The sequence below is a fragment of the Dipodomys spectabilis genome, unplaced genomic scaffold (genome assembly GCF_019054845.1).
Source record: "Dipodomys spectabilis isolate Male_0828 unplaced genomic scaffold, ASM1905484v1 ptg000110l, whole genome shotgun sequence".
Lineage (NCBI taxonomy): Eukaryota > Metazoa > Chordata > Mammalia > Rodentia > Heteromyidae > Dipodomys > Dipodomys spectabilis.
In genome coordinates this window covers 1,883,826-1,898,300 of record NW_024870787.1, presented here as the reverse complement: position 1 = coordinate 1,898,300, position 14,475 = coordinate 1,883,826, and the positions used below count along the sequence as shown (strand labels likewise).

The 14,475-nt window shown below is 39.2% G+C and overlaps 1 non-coding gene across 1 annotated transcript; it reads left to right on the top strand.

The window, feature by feature from the left end:
- Positions 1-13,921: 13,921 nt before the first annotated feature.
- Positions 13,922-14,025, top strand: LOC122114795. Its single transcript, XR_006148648.1, has one exon. It is a non-coding gene; the product is annotated as a U6 spliceosomal RNA (small nuclear RNA).
- The last annotated feature ends 450 nt before the right edge of the window (positions 14,026-14,475 follow it).

Genomic DNA, 14,475 nt, shown 5'->3' with positions numbered 1-14,475 from the left:
AGTAGATCCTGCGATCCTAGACCCCCAGGCCTTGTGTGGCAAAAATGTACAGAAAAAAATGCAGCAAGATGGCCTTTTTATGTTTTCTTCCTTTGCACGGTGACCCTCCTGGGTCTGAATGACACTGTTGCAAAGGGCACTTCACCTTGCATTGCTGAAGGTTGTCAGACTATTGAAGAAGTCATAGGTCCACATGGCAATGTAGGCCTTGATTTCGAATCCCAGTCCTGACACCAATCAATGGCAGAAGATACTAAGAGACTCGTTCCCATCCATGGGAATAACAAGGTAATATTATCAATGTCACGGTTGAATGAGTTGATGGTGAATGATGCTCCTATAAAATTAGACAGCATCATTTCAGGAGACTGATTTTATTTAATATTTATGAAGCATTAAAAGAATACTGTTACAGAATGCAATAATTTCAGGATATTGATTGGTTTACTTAATAGTTTGTTAAGAATGCAAACAATAACATTAATTACATGGAGGCATTATAAATACCTAAGAATTGGTAGAAGTGTAGCCTGTATAACTGAATAATGTATAGACATCTCTGACACTCTATAACGATATATATTTATTTGTGTACTACCATCTGCACCTCAAACTGTTCTTATTTTGTCAACCCCTGGGGCTCGATCTCAGGTAATCAGAACTGCCTGTCAGCTCAATTTGCCCCAGGATGGCAGGCTGACACTCACCCATTCATGAATTGGGCCTTGTAGGCTGTGAGTTCAGATGCCAGCACTCCCAAAAAATGAATCGTGTAGTAAGAAGCTGATGGTGACACATGTTTTCCATTTCTGTGAAAGTTCTGGGTGTCAGGAAGGATGTGCAATACATATGCAAACCTATATCCTATGTAATCAATGTAACCACTGTTCTATGTGTCATAATAGTCAATAAAATGAGTAGTAAAAATAAAGGCTGTATATGACAAACCTACAGCCAGCATTATACTCAATGGTGAAAAACTAAAGCCATTTCCTCTTAACTCAGGAACAAGACAAGGATGCCCACTCTCTCCACTTCTCTTCAATCTAGAATTAGAATGCCTAGCTACAGCAATAAGACAAGATGCAGACATAAAGGGGATCCAAATAGGGAAAGAAGAAATAAAACTCTCCCTCTTTGCAGATGACATGATCTTGTATTTAAAGAATCCCATAGACTCCACTCCCAAATTACTCAAGCTGATTCAAAACTTTGGCAAAGTAGCAGGTTATAAAATTAACCCCCAAAAATCAATGGCTTTTCTGTATGCCAACAATGAGAAAAGTGTGGCTGAAATTAGGAAAGCAACCCCATTTGTAATAGCCCCACAAAAAATAAAATACCTAGGAATTAACTTAACTAAAGAAGTGAAGGACTTCTATGATGAAAACTTTAAAATCTTGAAAAAGGAAATCAACACAGAACTTAAAAAATGGCAAAACCTCCCATGCTCCTGGATTGGAAAGATTAACATCGTGAAAATGGCAATACTTCCCAAGGCTATCTACAAATTCAACGCAATACCTATCAAAATTCCACCCTCATTCTTCAAGGAAATAGAAGAGGCAATCCAAAAATTCATATGGAACGATAAAAGACCCCGAATAGCAAAAACGCTGCTCAACGGAAAGAACACTGCTGGAGGAATATCAATACCAAATTTCAAACTCTACTATAAAGCCATAGTAATCAATACAGCGTGGTATTGGCATAATAACAGACCTCAGGACCAATGGAATAGAATTGAAAACCCAGAAATGAACCTACAGACCTATAGCCATCTAATCTTCGATAAGGGAGCTAAAACAATAGAATGGAAGACAGACTGCCTCTTCAGTAAATGGTGCTGGCAAAACTGGTTAACTACATGTAGAAAACTAAAGCTAGATCCTTATATATCACCCTGCACCAGAATCAACTCCAAATGGATCAAAGACCTTGAACTCAAAGCAGACACTCTGAAAACATTACAGGATGGAATAGGAGAAACCCTGGGTCTCCTTGGCTCAGGCCGAAATTTTCTGAATAGAGACCCGGAAACACAACAAATCAAAGAAAGGTTGGACAAATGGGATTGTATAAGGTTGCAGAGCTTCTGCAGGGCAAATGACATAGCTAGCAAGATCAATAGAAAGCCCACGGACTGGGAGAAGATCTTTACTAGCCATACAACGGACAAGGTTCTCATATCTAAAATATACTTGGAACTCAAAAAATTAAACCCCCCAACAACAAATCCTCAAAGAAACAACTGCCCAATAAGTAAGTGGGCGAAAGACTTAAAGAGAAGCTTCTCTGAAGAAGAAAGAAGGATGGCCAATAGACACATGAGGAAATGTTCAACATCCCTAGCCATAAAAGAAATGCAAATCAAAACAACATTGAGATATCACCTCACTCCAGTTAGAACAGCAAAAATCAAGAACTCCAACAACAACAGATGCTGGAGGGGATGTGGACAGAAAGGAACCTTACTTCATTGTTGGTGGGAATGTAAACTTGTTCAACCACTTTGGAAAGCAGTATGGAGGTTCCTCAAAAGACTTCACATAGAACTCCCCTATGACCCAGCAATCCCACTTTTGGGCATTTACCCAAATGATCACAAACAAGGCCACACTAAAGCTACCAGCACAACTATGTTTATTGCAGCATTATTTACCATAGCTAAGATATGGAACCAACCCAGATGCCCCTCAGTAGATGAATGGATCAAGAAGATGTGGTATATATACACAATGGAATTCTATGCCTCCATCAGAAAGAATGACATTTCCCCATTTGTTAGGAAATGGAAAGGCTTGGAAAAATTATATTAAGTGAAGTTAAGCCAGGCCCAAAGAAACATAGGTCCCATGGTTTCCCTTATTTGCAATATCTAGTATAGGTATGAGTCAAGCGGAAAAAGTCAGAGAAGGTGATGTTAGGAAAATGAACCCTCAAATATGTATTTTAATGTTTCTGTTTCTTTCATGCATGTGTTTCTAATGCATTTATAAGATTATTTCTTTGTTGCTTTGGATGTCCCTCCCCCACCGTGTAACCCCCGCTTTCACTATATTTGATGTCAGTATAACATGTGGAGGAGACGGGGACAAACAAGTTGTTTAAGGATTCAGGTGGACCTGTTGCAACAATGAGAAGTACCAAATGTCATGTCAAAACTAGCTTTACAATGTCGGTGGGGGGGGGGAAGGGGGGGAATGAGTGGGTGGGGGGGAGGAGGGAGGCTGGGAAGGGAGGTGAAGGGTAAACAAAGGAGGAGGCTGCAATGCTTGGTAAGAAATGTATGCATTATCCTGCTCATGTAATTGTAACCCCTCTGTACAGTATGTTCTCAAATAAAATAAAATAAAATTTTAAAAAAATGAGTAGTAAATACATGAATAAAACAAAAAAATAAAATAAATAACTACACTGAATGCAATATGGAATCAACATATGTATATAAATATAAATCATATTTTTAAAATATGATGTTTTCTACTGGTGGTCATCGATTTCAGGCCTAAGGAACAGACTTGAATTTCTTGAATTCAAGGAGGCAAGCTTCCCTTTCCCACACAGTGCAACAGCAGTGTTACCTAGACCATGAGTTCACATCCCAGTACTGGCAGAAAAAAAATTGGCATCTCCATGCTATGTGATCCCCAATTCATAGGTATTTCATTTGTCCTCCATTTAATGAATGTGATTTTTTAAATGCTTCATAAAGTATTAATTAATACTGACCAGTGTCTTATAATGTAATTGTGTATAATTTTATCCTCGAATCATTCAAGTACTGCCCATTTAATCATGACATACATCACATTCCTTTGGTAATCACATGAATAGGAATGAGTTCCATAGGATCTCCTGCCATTTGTTGGTGGCAGGACCAGGATTCAAACTGTGGGCTCCAGCTCCTACCACTTAAACCTGAGGACAGGGAACTCACAGGTCTGTCCAGGAACATCAGCAAAACCAATGATTAGCCAGGCATCAGTGGCTTTCAGCAGTCTTCCTTAAAACTTACAAGGCTGTGAAAGGAGGATCATGGTCAAAGTCACCTTAGGCAGGAAAGTCCTGTCTAACTTGTGCCAACAAAGCCAGAAGTAAAGCAGTGTGGTTCCAGTGGTAGAGAGCTAGCCTTGATCAAAAGCAATTCACAGATTGTGCCCAGATCCTGAGTTCAAGGTCTGGGAACAAACAGACATACACAACAATATGTGCAGTCATCAGGCTAAAGCAGGTCACCCTCTTGTCCCCAACTGGATTGGACAGAGTTCCCTGGGAAAGGGGCTGCCATCATTTTGACTCCACCCATTCTGCCTGCATCACAGGATTCCAGCCACACCCCCATTGTTTCATGGTTCTTTCTGACCAATGGGATACAAGAATTGTGGCCACGCCCACATTCCATATTGCCAAGTAGCACCTTGATTCCCTCCGTTTGTTAACATCACTACCAGCAGTTGAGGAAGGTAGAGGTGGCTGAGTGGTGAGCAAGAGACTTGAGGCCTAGGAGGAGAGGCCTTCCTCAGGCCCACCATGTGCCTGACTGAGCCCCGGCCCTCTCCCCCCCTTCACATGGAGCAGCATTTCAAACCTGGTGCTGAGGGCTCAGACCCATGGTTTCCTCAGGCAATGGTACAATGGTGTGCCACGAACCAGCTTGGTTCCCTGACCTGATCCTGGCTCCCCTGTCCTCTGCTCAGGGCTTGAGTGTCTGTCATGCCTCTGCCATTGCTGCTTGCCCCACCTGGAGCAGCTGCCAATAGCTTCTGCCAGCAACACATGTGAGTGGCTACCACACAGCCCCGCACCCTGCGACCCCATATCCCCTCCCCTCCAACCTGGACCCTGCCTCCCCTGTGCCCCACAGTCTGGCCCAGGCCCTGGCACAAATGTGCCCCAGGGGTGGGGGTGGGTGTTGACCCGAGGATCCCACCTCCATCCCCAGCGGCTAGTGTCCCAGGAAACGGGGAGATGCAGGATGGGGTGAGGAGTGGGCGCCACAGATCCCCTGGCCTGAAGCAGTGGGAGCCACACAGCCACACATTGGCACCCTTCCTCTCCCTGGTGGGAACCCGGTGGCCTTAGTCAGAGGTGTGGAGCAGCATGTCTACACCTGCCTTCTGGGGTCTTTTCCTTTTTTTCTGGGGATGGGAGGTGTTGGATGCAGAAGATAGAAACCCTTGCTGTGTGAGCCCTTGTCTTCTGTGTTCAGCCAACCTTTCACCTGAAGACAGACAGAGAGACAGAGAGAGACAGACAGAGAGACAGATCATCTTTTTCTTTGTACAGCCTGACTGTGCTCAGGTGAGTGATCAATTGGCAAATTGCAGGTGCTGCATGGATGAGTCATCTGTCACCGGTCTGGATGTGTGTGTGTGTGCGTGTGTGTGTGTGTGCGTGTGTGTGTGTGTGTGTGTGTGTGTGTGTGTGTGTGTGTGTGTGTGTGTGTGTAGAAGTGGGTTGTAACAAGGAGGCTGAATGCTTTGGTAACTTCTACCTGCTACCTGCTATCTATGTATGGGCTTCACAGCTAAAGTCTGGGGGCCTGCAAGGGGACACAGCACTGTAAAATTACAAGAACAAGGGATCTGTGTGCAGTGGAGTTGTGTACTCCCTTGGGCCTGGATGGTGGCAGTGGGAGCTTGGGAGGACCTGGGAGTGCAGCCTGCAGGGGATGGCTTCCCAAGGGGACAGAGAGTATGACCAGCACTTAGTAAGGCTATGAGTTCTGCCAGTATGGAGCACAACAGCATAGGTCAGATTCTGGGTCTTCTCATCATGACACCTGATGGGTGAGGCCAACCCTATTTTAAATCTTGAGCTGTGATCTTCAGATCTCAGCCTCCTGAGTACCTAGGATTATAGGCATGTGCCTCTGGCACTAGAACTCTGGTTCTTTTTGCTATATTAGGGTTTGACCTCAAGGCCTTAGGCTTGCCAGTCAGATCTTCTACCATGCAAGTCAAGCTTTTTTGTCTTGGGCATTTCTGAGATGGAGAATTAATATATGCTCAGCCTGGGCTGGATCATGGTCCTCCTATCTGTGACAGGCATGAGCCACCAGGCCCGGTCTTCTGTAGTTTGGATGGTAGACATGTAGCACCATGCTCAGTCATTGGTTTAGATGGATTGTCCCAAACTCAGTCCACAGCAGCCGATTCTTGACCAGAAGTGAAGCTCTGAGTTGGGCATCAACCATTGTACTTTAATCTACTCATGGGACAGTTGTAAGGAAACAAAGGATGAATACAGAGGGATCTCTGCAGCAGGGACAGGCACAGAGGGAGTGTCCATCTGATACTGTTCTTGGCAATTCTGTGAGCATATGAAAGGAAGATACCCGGAAAGATCTCAGATGGTGTGTGTAATTAATGGTGCAACAGGTATGGGATTATTCCCTATCTCCATGAGTAACGGGATTCTTCACTTTGTTCAGTTTTGAAGCTGGGGAAACTGAGGCACAGAGAAGCCGGGTGACCTACTAATGACGCCCAGCTGACAGGAAGCTCAGCCTTAATTCTCTGCCATGCTCCCTAGGACAATGGGTGCTATTCAGTCCACTTCTTGTGGTGGGAAGTCCACTTCTTTTCAGTCATGGGGCTTCAACTTTGGGCCTGGGGCAGCTCCCCGAGCTACTCAGCTAAAAGCTGGCACTCTACCACTTTAGTAACAGCACCACTTCCAGTTTTCTGGTGGTTCTTTGGAGATAAGAGTCTCACAGTTGTTCATGCCTGGGCTGGCTATAAACCATCATCTTCATATCTCAGCCTCCATTGTACTTAGGATTATAGGCCTGAACCACCATCACCTGGCTTAAGTGTAATTCTGACCATCTTTCTTTCTCTTTCTCTCTCAGGAACTGATTCAATGGGTGCTAGAGGAGGTGGGCCAGCATCCCCATGTGGTTGGAACCAAGATGGCCCTATCATTCTGGAGGTAGGCTTTGGGTTAGAAGCTGTCTCGCTCAGTCTGTTGTACCAGCTCCATGAGGTAAGTCCTTCTGTACCCTGGCTACACTGTGACAGTTATCCATTGTCCATCTAGCCTTACTGGACTGAGTACTGTGTTCAATGCTCTTTTCTAGAAAAAAATTTCTGGCTAAAATTATGACACATACTTACAGAGAATGAAAATGTAATGCCATCTTAAGAAAGTCATTTAGGGTTCTGAGAATGTGGCTTCATAATATGGTGATTGCCTAGCATGCATGAAACCCTGGGTTCAATTCCTCAGCACCCAAAATTGAAAAGGAAACACTGGAAGTGGTCCTGTGCCTCAACTGGTGGAGGGTTAGCCTTGAGGAAAAAAAAAAAGCTGAGGAATAATTCCCAAGTGCTGAGTTTCAGCCCCAGGACTGCCAAAACAACAACAGCAGCAACAACAACAATGAACATTTAGTTAGTAAATGCAAAATACAGAACCCATACTTGGAATATATAATTGCTCTTTCCATATTGATACCTGACAATAGTCCCAAATTCATGTACTTTACCTATGTTAGGATACTGTGTTGAAAAAATGTTTTGTTCATTAGGACACAGCAATTAATGCCAGGAATGTGCTTAGATGTCAGGTGAAGATTAATTCTGGAAATTCAAAGAATCCAAGCTTTTGAGTAGGGTCACTGCTAGTCACATTGAGAAGGGTAGTCTAAGTGAGATTTGGAAACTGTTTTGGCCAGTCATCGCACCAATAAAGCAGAGGCTAATTTTCAGTTGTGACAAAAGTGAAAGAATAACTCCAGATGGAATGAAAAAATGATAGTAACTAAGGTATAGCAAAAACCGTTCTAGGGAACCATTTTTGGTTATTGAAGAACGAGTTATCAACTAAGCATATGCCTCATTGCCTTTAGCATTCAAAATTTCCTATGCTAGTTCTTAATCTCTGTGTGATAAATGTATCTCCTTCTATGCTGTTCTTTTATACCTGATCTCCTTTGCTTTCTAAAGATCTGTCTTTCTATATTTCTTTATGAACATTTCCTGATACTAAATACACCTACAAAGATGAAAGAGGATGTTAATTTAAGAGTCCAATAGCTCATGAGTCATTAATGTAACAAAATGGGAAAAGGGGGCATATTTATTGCTACCTCAATTATTCTGAAAAGCTGTCACAACATTTGGTTCAGATTTCTTTCATTCTTTGTCTACATAGTGACATAAAATGCATATAAATGCAAATATGAGCCGGGTGCTGGTGGCTCATGCCTGTAATCCTAGCTACTCAGGTGGTTGAGACCAGAGGATTGTGTTTCAAAGCCAGCCTGGTCAGGAAAGTCCATGAAACACTTATCTTCAATTAAGTCCAGAAACCCGGAAGTGGTGCTGTAGCTAAAGTGGTAGAGTGCTCAATTTGTGCTGAAGAGCTGAGAGACCATGCCCAGGATCAATGTTCAATCCCCACAACCAACAAAAAAGTGCAAATATGACTTTAAGTTTCCCCCAAGGGAATGATGAAGTAAATAGTAATCGTCCCAAATGATTTAGTGGTGCACCTACTTTTGCTGAGTTATTTGTTATGGCTTTTTGTTAAACATATTCTTTTCTTTAAAAATTGTCAATATTAGCTTTATAATAAACTTCATCTAATATTTTTTGGTTCAAAAGAGAAGTACATACAATCGATGTCACTTAGTTTTCTTACTGTGTTATTTCAAAGCCAACCCAGGCAAGAGAGTCTGTCAAACTCTTATCTGTAATTAAACACCAAAAAAGACAGAAGTGGACTTTTGGCTCAAGTAGTGGAGTACTAGCATTGGGCCAGGTGGGAAAGAAAGACAACTCTTCAGGGACAGGGGCAAGTCTCTAAGTTCAAGCCCCAGAACCAGCACAAACTAAACAAGCAAGCAAACAAAACAAACCCTGGGTATTTCTTTGGGACTCTCCTTAAAATAATGGTTGTCTGAGAAGAGGCTGCTTTTGCTAATCATACTCATTGGATCCTGCTATTTTGGAACCTTATTGCTATGGAAAACTCAGGACCAGACTAAAGGAATTGATAACTGATTCCTGCAACAAGAGAATCATCTCAGGAGTGAAACATCCATCCATAAGACACTTAAATGTCCATATCTTTGCTTCTTTGCAGTAGAACACTTTTAAAACAAAGTTACTTCTTTTTGTTCTATGCTGGCCTTCAAATGGCATATTGTTTCCTTTTGTAATAGTCTCAGACAGAAGTTTACAGAGGAGGTTTATATTAGTAAAGGACACACACACAAAAGTCAGGGACAGAGTTTCCTTCCAGCCTAGGATTCTTTTCTTATACAGCAAAAAAGAAAGCAATGGTTAACTTCAACTTTGTCGTTTCCCTATGTTCAATTCCTCTCCTGGGATCAGTTTCCACATCCATTAACAGTTACTTCCAGTAACAATTTATGGTGCTGCTCCAGAAAAAAAATGAATGTTTTCTGGCTTCATTGAAATAGCACAAGGACACTTTTGGACATGAGGTAACACGTGTTTCAGAGACAACTTAGTAAAGAGAAATGAAATTTAAATTGCTTATAAATACATTATCCATGAGAACATTTTGTTCAAACTTCTTATGTGCTCTGTAAATTAAGGTGAATTTTAAATGGGAAGAAGGTTCTCAGATCTTTTATTGTGAGTCTATGTGCTGTGCATTATTTTCCCAAGTGTACATGAGTTAACAGTAAGAGAAACAATAGCAATTATAGGAGAAAAAGAAGTTCTTTGTTTATGTATGTGTTCAATACAATATAGAAGATGCTACAAATAAGAAAACATTGAAACAATAAAGCCAAGTCCAGTATGTAGATTTATGGGAGTGAAATAGAGAAAGCATTACTTCTAAGTGGAACATGAAGCATGAGGCCACTCCCTTTCTAAATCACACTTGCTAATCATGTAAATGTGCAAAAAGTAGAATGGAAGAATGATTCTGTTTCCAATGCAAGTCAGATATGGGAGAATAGACTTAACTGGAAAAAAAGAGTCCATCTTGAGAGAACAGGAATTATAATAGGAATGAACCTGGTGGCTAAGATCACACATCTTTTTCATTCCTTTTCTTATATTCTTTTGTTGTTGTTGTTGTTGTTGTTGTTGTTGTTGTTGTTATTGTTTGTGGCACCTGAAATATGGGACAGGGCGCTGTCCCTCTGAAACACAGCTCAAGGCTTGTGCTCTTCCACTTCAGCCACAGTGCCACTTCCAGTTTTCTGGTAATTATTGGAGAAAAGAGTCTCCAGGACTTTCCTACCCATGCTGGCTTTAAACCCCAATCCTCAGATCTCACAACAACTTGGTTTATGATCACATTTCTAACAGTGAACACTCAGGATATGTAATGTATATGTTCATCTACCTTTATATGAATTCTTGAGTCAAAAATCTGGGCTACAGGTTAGACTTCACACTCACAAAAGTGTTTGAAGTTTGAAAGTTGATACTCCTGGAAAAATAAAACCTAAGAATGTAAAGGATTCTGGGAAGTTCAATTTACATCCAGCTTGGACAGTATAGGTTTTGAGACACTACATATAATTAACCAACCAAAAGCCGGAATACCAGTCAAGAGCAATATTGCGGAATAAAAGCTTTAGGTTTTTACATACATACATACAAACATACATATACACACAGAGGCACTTATAGGTGTACACAAAAATACACAAATGAAACAACTCTCAGAATATGTAGAAAAGTTAGAAAACAATAGAAAATAGGTCCTGAGTACGACTAGAATCAAGTGATAATTTTTAATATTAGAAAGCCCTCAAGTGAACTTTCCCCCAAAGTTGAGAATATTACATAGGTAGGGACCAGAGATGTAAGAGAGTCAAGTAATCATTATTAATGGGATAGGATCCTTGGTGGAATGAATCAGGGAACCTTGCAGGTGCATCTGAAAATGCTCATATCCTGTGTGAAATGTAAAAACATCTTTGAAAATAGTACATAAACAGTCTGAGCAATCAGTCTAGTGGATAAGATCATAGAAGTTCAAAATTGCTAGTCTGTTCTGGATTAAATAAACAAACTAAGGCAGAACAATGTGATACAAGCCTGGAATTCTAGCACTCAGACAAGAGATTAGATAGTGGAATTACATAACGATACCTTCCCTGGATCAGGTAGAATAATTTTCTCTCAGTAAAACAAACCAAACAACAAGAAAGAATACACAGTTCAGAGTTTGGGCTAATTTTGTCATGTTTTGAGAAGTCAAGTTTCAGATTGAATGCAACTCATATATATCCTCACTTGTGTTTTAAATGCTCTCATCATTACAGAACATTCCTAGATGCAAAATAGCTCATGATTCCCATCCAAAAATTTGCAAAAGTAAATAAGCATCATTCTGTTGGATTCCAAATAAATGTTGAAGGATTACAAAAGCTTAAGTCTGGAGAAATAGCAAAGTTCGTCTAATGTAGGACTTTGTAGACCTTGTTAAATTAGAATTTAGGTTTAAAATATATTTTTTGGTTTTATTTGTAATTTCATATTCCATAGGATACTACAAAATTCTTTTTAAGGAGAGGGATTAATTGAAAAATTCACAAATGATTCTGGCATTCTATTTGCCTAGATATTCTTTCAAGAGTGTTATAATTAGAACATAGTTACTAGATAATTCCCACAGGTCTTGTACACCATGTTAATGTGAATAATCTAGACAGAGTTGCCAACAAATGGATGACATTAATTTATATATTTAGAAAAAACAATTTTTAAGGGTTTGGTTTAATATGGTATGAATTGAGTAATTGTGTGACATCTTCTTTCTTCTACCTATATGTAACACAGGAAGCCATTTCCTTATTTACGTGCCTCTGTATACATGGAGAAAAATGCTAGGTTTGGGGTTTGTTTTCAATTTAGTTTTTGTTTTATTGGTTCGTCCTAGAGCTTGAACTCTTGGCCTGCACAGAGTCTCTGAGCCTGTTTATGTTCAAGGCTTGTGCCCTACCACTTCAACCTCAGTGCCATTTGAGTCTGGCTTTTGTGGAGAAGTTTTTTGGAGATAAGATTCTAAGAAACCTTCCTGTCTGGGTGGGCTTTGAACCATAATTTTCCTATCTTAGCATCCTGAATATCTATGATAGCTAAAAAAGTATAAATATAAATAATATTTGCACGTGTTGTGATCCCAAGAATACCAGTGGTGGAAAAATAATGCAGCTCAGTTTATTGTGGTGTTCTTTTCAGAACAAGGAGGGCGTCACATTAGCAGAGGTGTAGTATTTTGTCAAAATAGAGATAAAGTATTCATGATGTGAATTAAGTAATTTTAAAATGCCCCTTACAAGTTGGAAACTGTTAGGCTATGATGACTTTATGGCATAAATCTTGGGATTAATGGTCATAGAAATAATAGCTTTCTCAGATAAACAATTGCTAAGTTCCCTTGCATTTCACAATTGCTTACTGCTAATTCCTGCATCTCAAGGAATTGGGGCCCTGAAATATAGGAAATGACAAATTGAGATGGGTCTTCAATTACTTTGTGTTGACATGTTGCATGGGCCTTGGTAAGAAGTCTTGCCCTTGTTATCTGATGATGCAGGTGACTGGGACCTGGGATCCTATGACCCATGGGTCCTGCAGAAGAATAATATGCTTTAGGCATCTTAGCAAAATTTGGGAATAAACAGTAGGAATGCTTCAGAAATATGGAGAAAAAGTTTGGGACTAGCGAGTTAAAACAATAAACAGAGTAGCAGAGTAAAATTCATTATAGATTAGAGGAAAACATTTTTTTACCATGTGAATTCAGAAGACCAAGAACAGTTAGAATGTATCACAAGTTTATACTAAAGACATTGCATTGATACTTTTTTATATTCTAATATATATTTTAAACCTAATTATTTATATTCCAATCCTATTTATTGGAATAAATATCAATTTATTTGTCAAATTATCAACTAATTCTAGTAAGTTTCATTGTGTGAAATATAAAATCAGCTCATATAAATATAAAATATATAACTATATTTAATATAATTAAAAGGCACACGTTTTGCATTGTTCTGTTGTAGTTACTGTATCAAAGGCAACTCTGTTTAAAAGTATTATTCCATTATCTCTGACTCAGTGTTTGATAGAGTTAGACCTAAAGCTTTACCATTTGTAGATTTACAGCATGTTGGCAAGAGGAAACACTGTGATTAAAACATTATTAATTTAATGCCTAATAATTAGGAGAAACATATGGACTTCTCCTGCAACTATGAAAATATTTGGTGATAAAAAGGCAGTAGTGTAAGTTCCTGCCTGGTTGGATGGTAGAAAATCCAGGACATTAAGTAATCATGCATATGAACAATTTTTTCACCTTCTTGGCTTTAGTTACTGTTGAAATGGAAGGTATAATAAAAATTATATTTTGATAAAATACCTTCTAGTCTGAACAGTTCTGTTTGACCTGTACATCTCTCTAGCATCCCTTGTAACCAAGATTAGTTTTGTTCAAGTAAGACAATTTACGTTTTCAGGGTAAGATATTCTGGTTGGTCTGTTCACACATGGAAGAAGGGTAAAGGCTCAGGTAGACATTTGTGCCAGTAACACCTCATTTGGGAAAATGTCAGCTGAAGAAGTTTAGAAGTAGCTCTTAAGCAATGCTTACTTTGAATTCATTAGGTCCACAAAGCTAATTCAGTTGGATAAATAAGTACTTGAAAAAGCCATCAACTTTAGACCTATGTATAAATAATTGAGAGTACAATCAAATTCCAAATAAAAAGACTTGATAGTCATTGACAAAAAAAATTTGCAAATGTGAGCAATCAACTGATCAATATAATTTTTCCAATATTCACAGAATTTTAGGGAAATAAGATCAATAGCATTGTTAGGAACAAGAAGGTTTCCTTGTTACAAGTAGGCACCCATAGATATAAGCCTGTATAAAGATTGCATCATTAACAACTTAAATTTAGAGGATACTACATCCATCAGCAGCACGTATACTCAAATTACAATACAGAGATTAACATGGCACTTGCAAAAGGATAATATGAAAATTTGAGAAGTATTCCATATTTTTCATTCTTCAGATGCAAGAAATGAAAAACAGTTATTAAAAGGTTGATTACAAAATTACAAGTGTAACAATACACGTAATTCATATAATTAAATTTAGTTTGACATCAGTGGATTAAATCTTCAGCTCAGAAAGGCGTTTACATAGCATAAAATTTACAAAACTTCAAATTAGACAACATTGTCACTTTATTCCAAAGAAAAATAAAGACCTAGAAAAAATAAGGAATCAAACTGTTTCTATATGGAATGCAATCGGAAAGGACACATTAATTAACCTACATATTATAAAGTAATCTAGAATTCAAAGTATATCTAGGAGAAAATAAAATAAATTATGAACATTATGCAAACATAGAATATAGAATATTTTAAAATATACTTTTTCAGACAAGCACCAGAAATATTTTACTTTCTGTACTACTCATTTCAACAGGTAAGTTAAAATTATTTC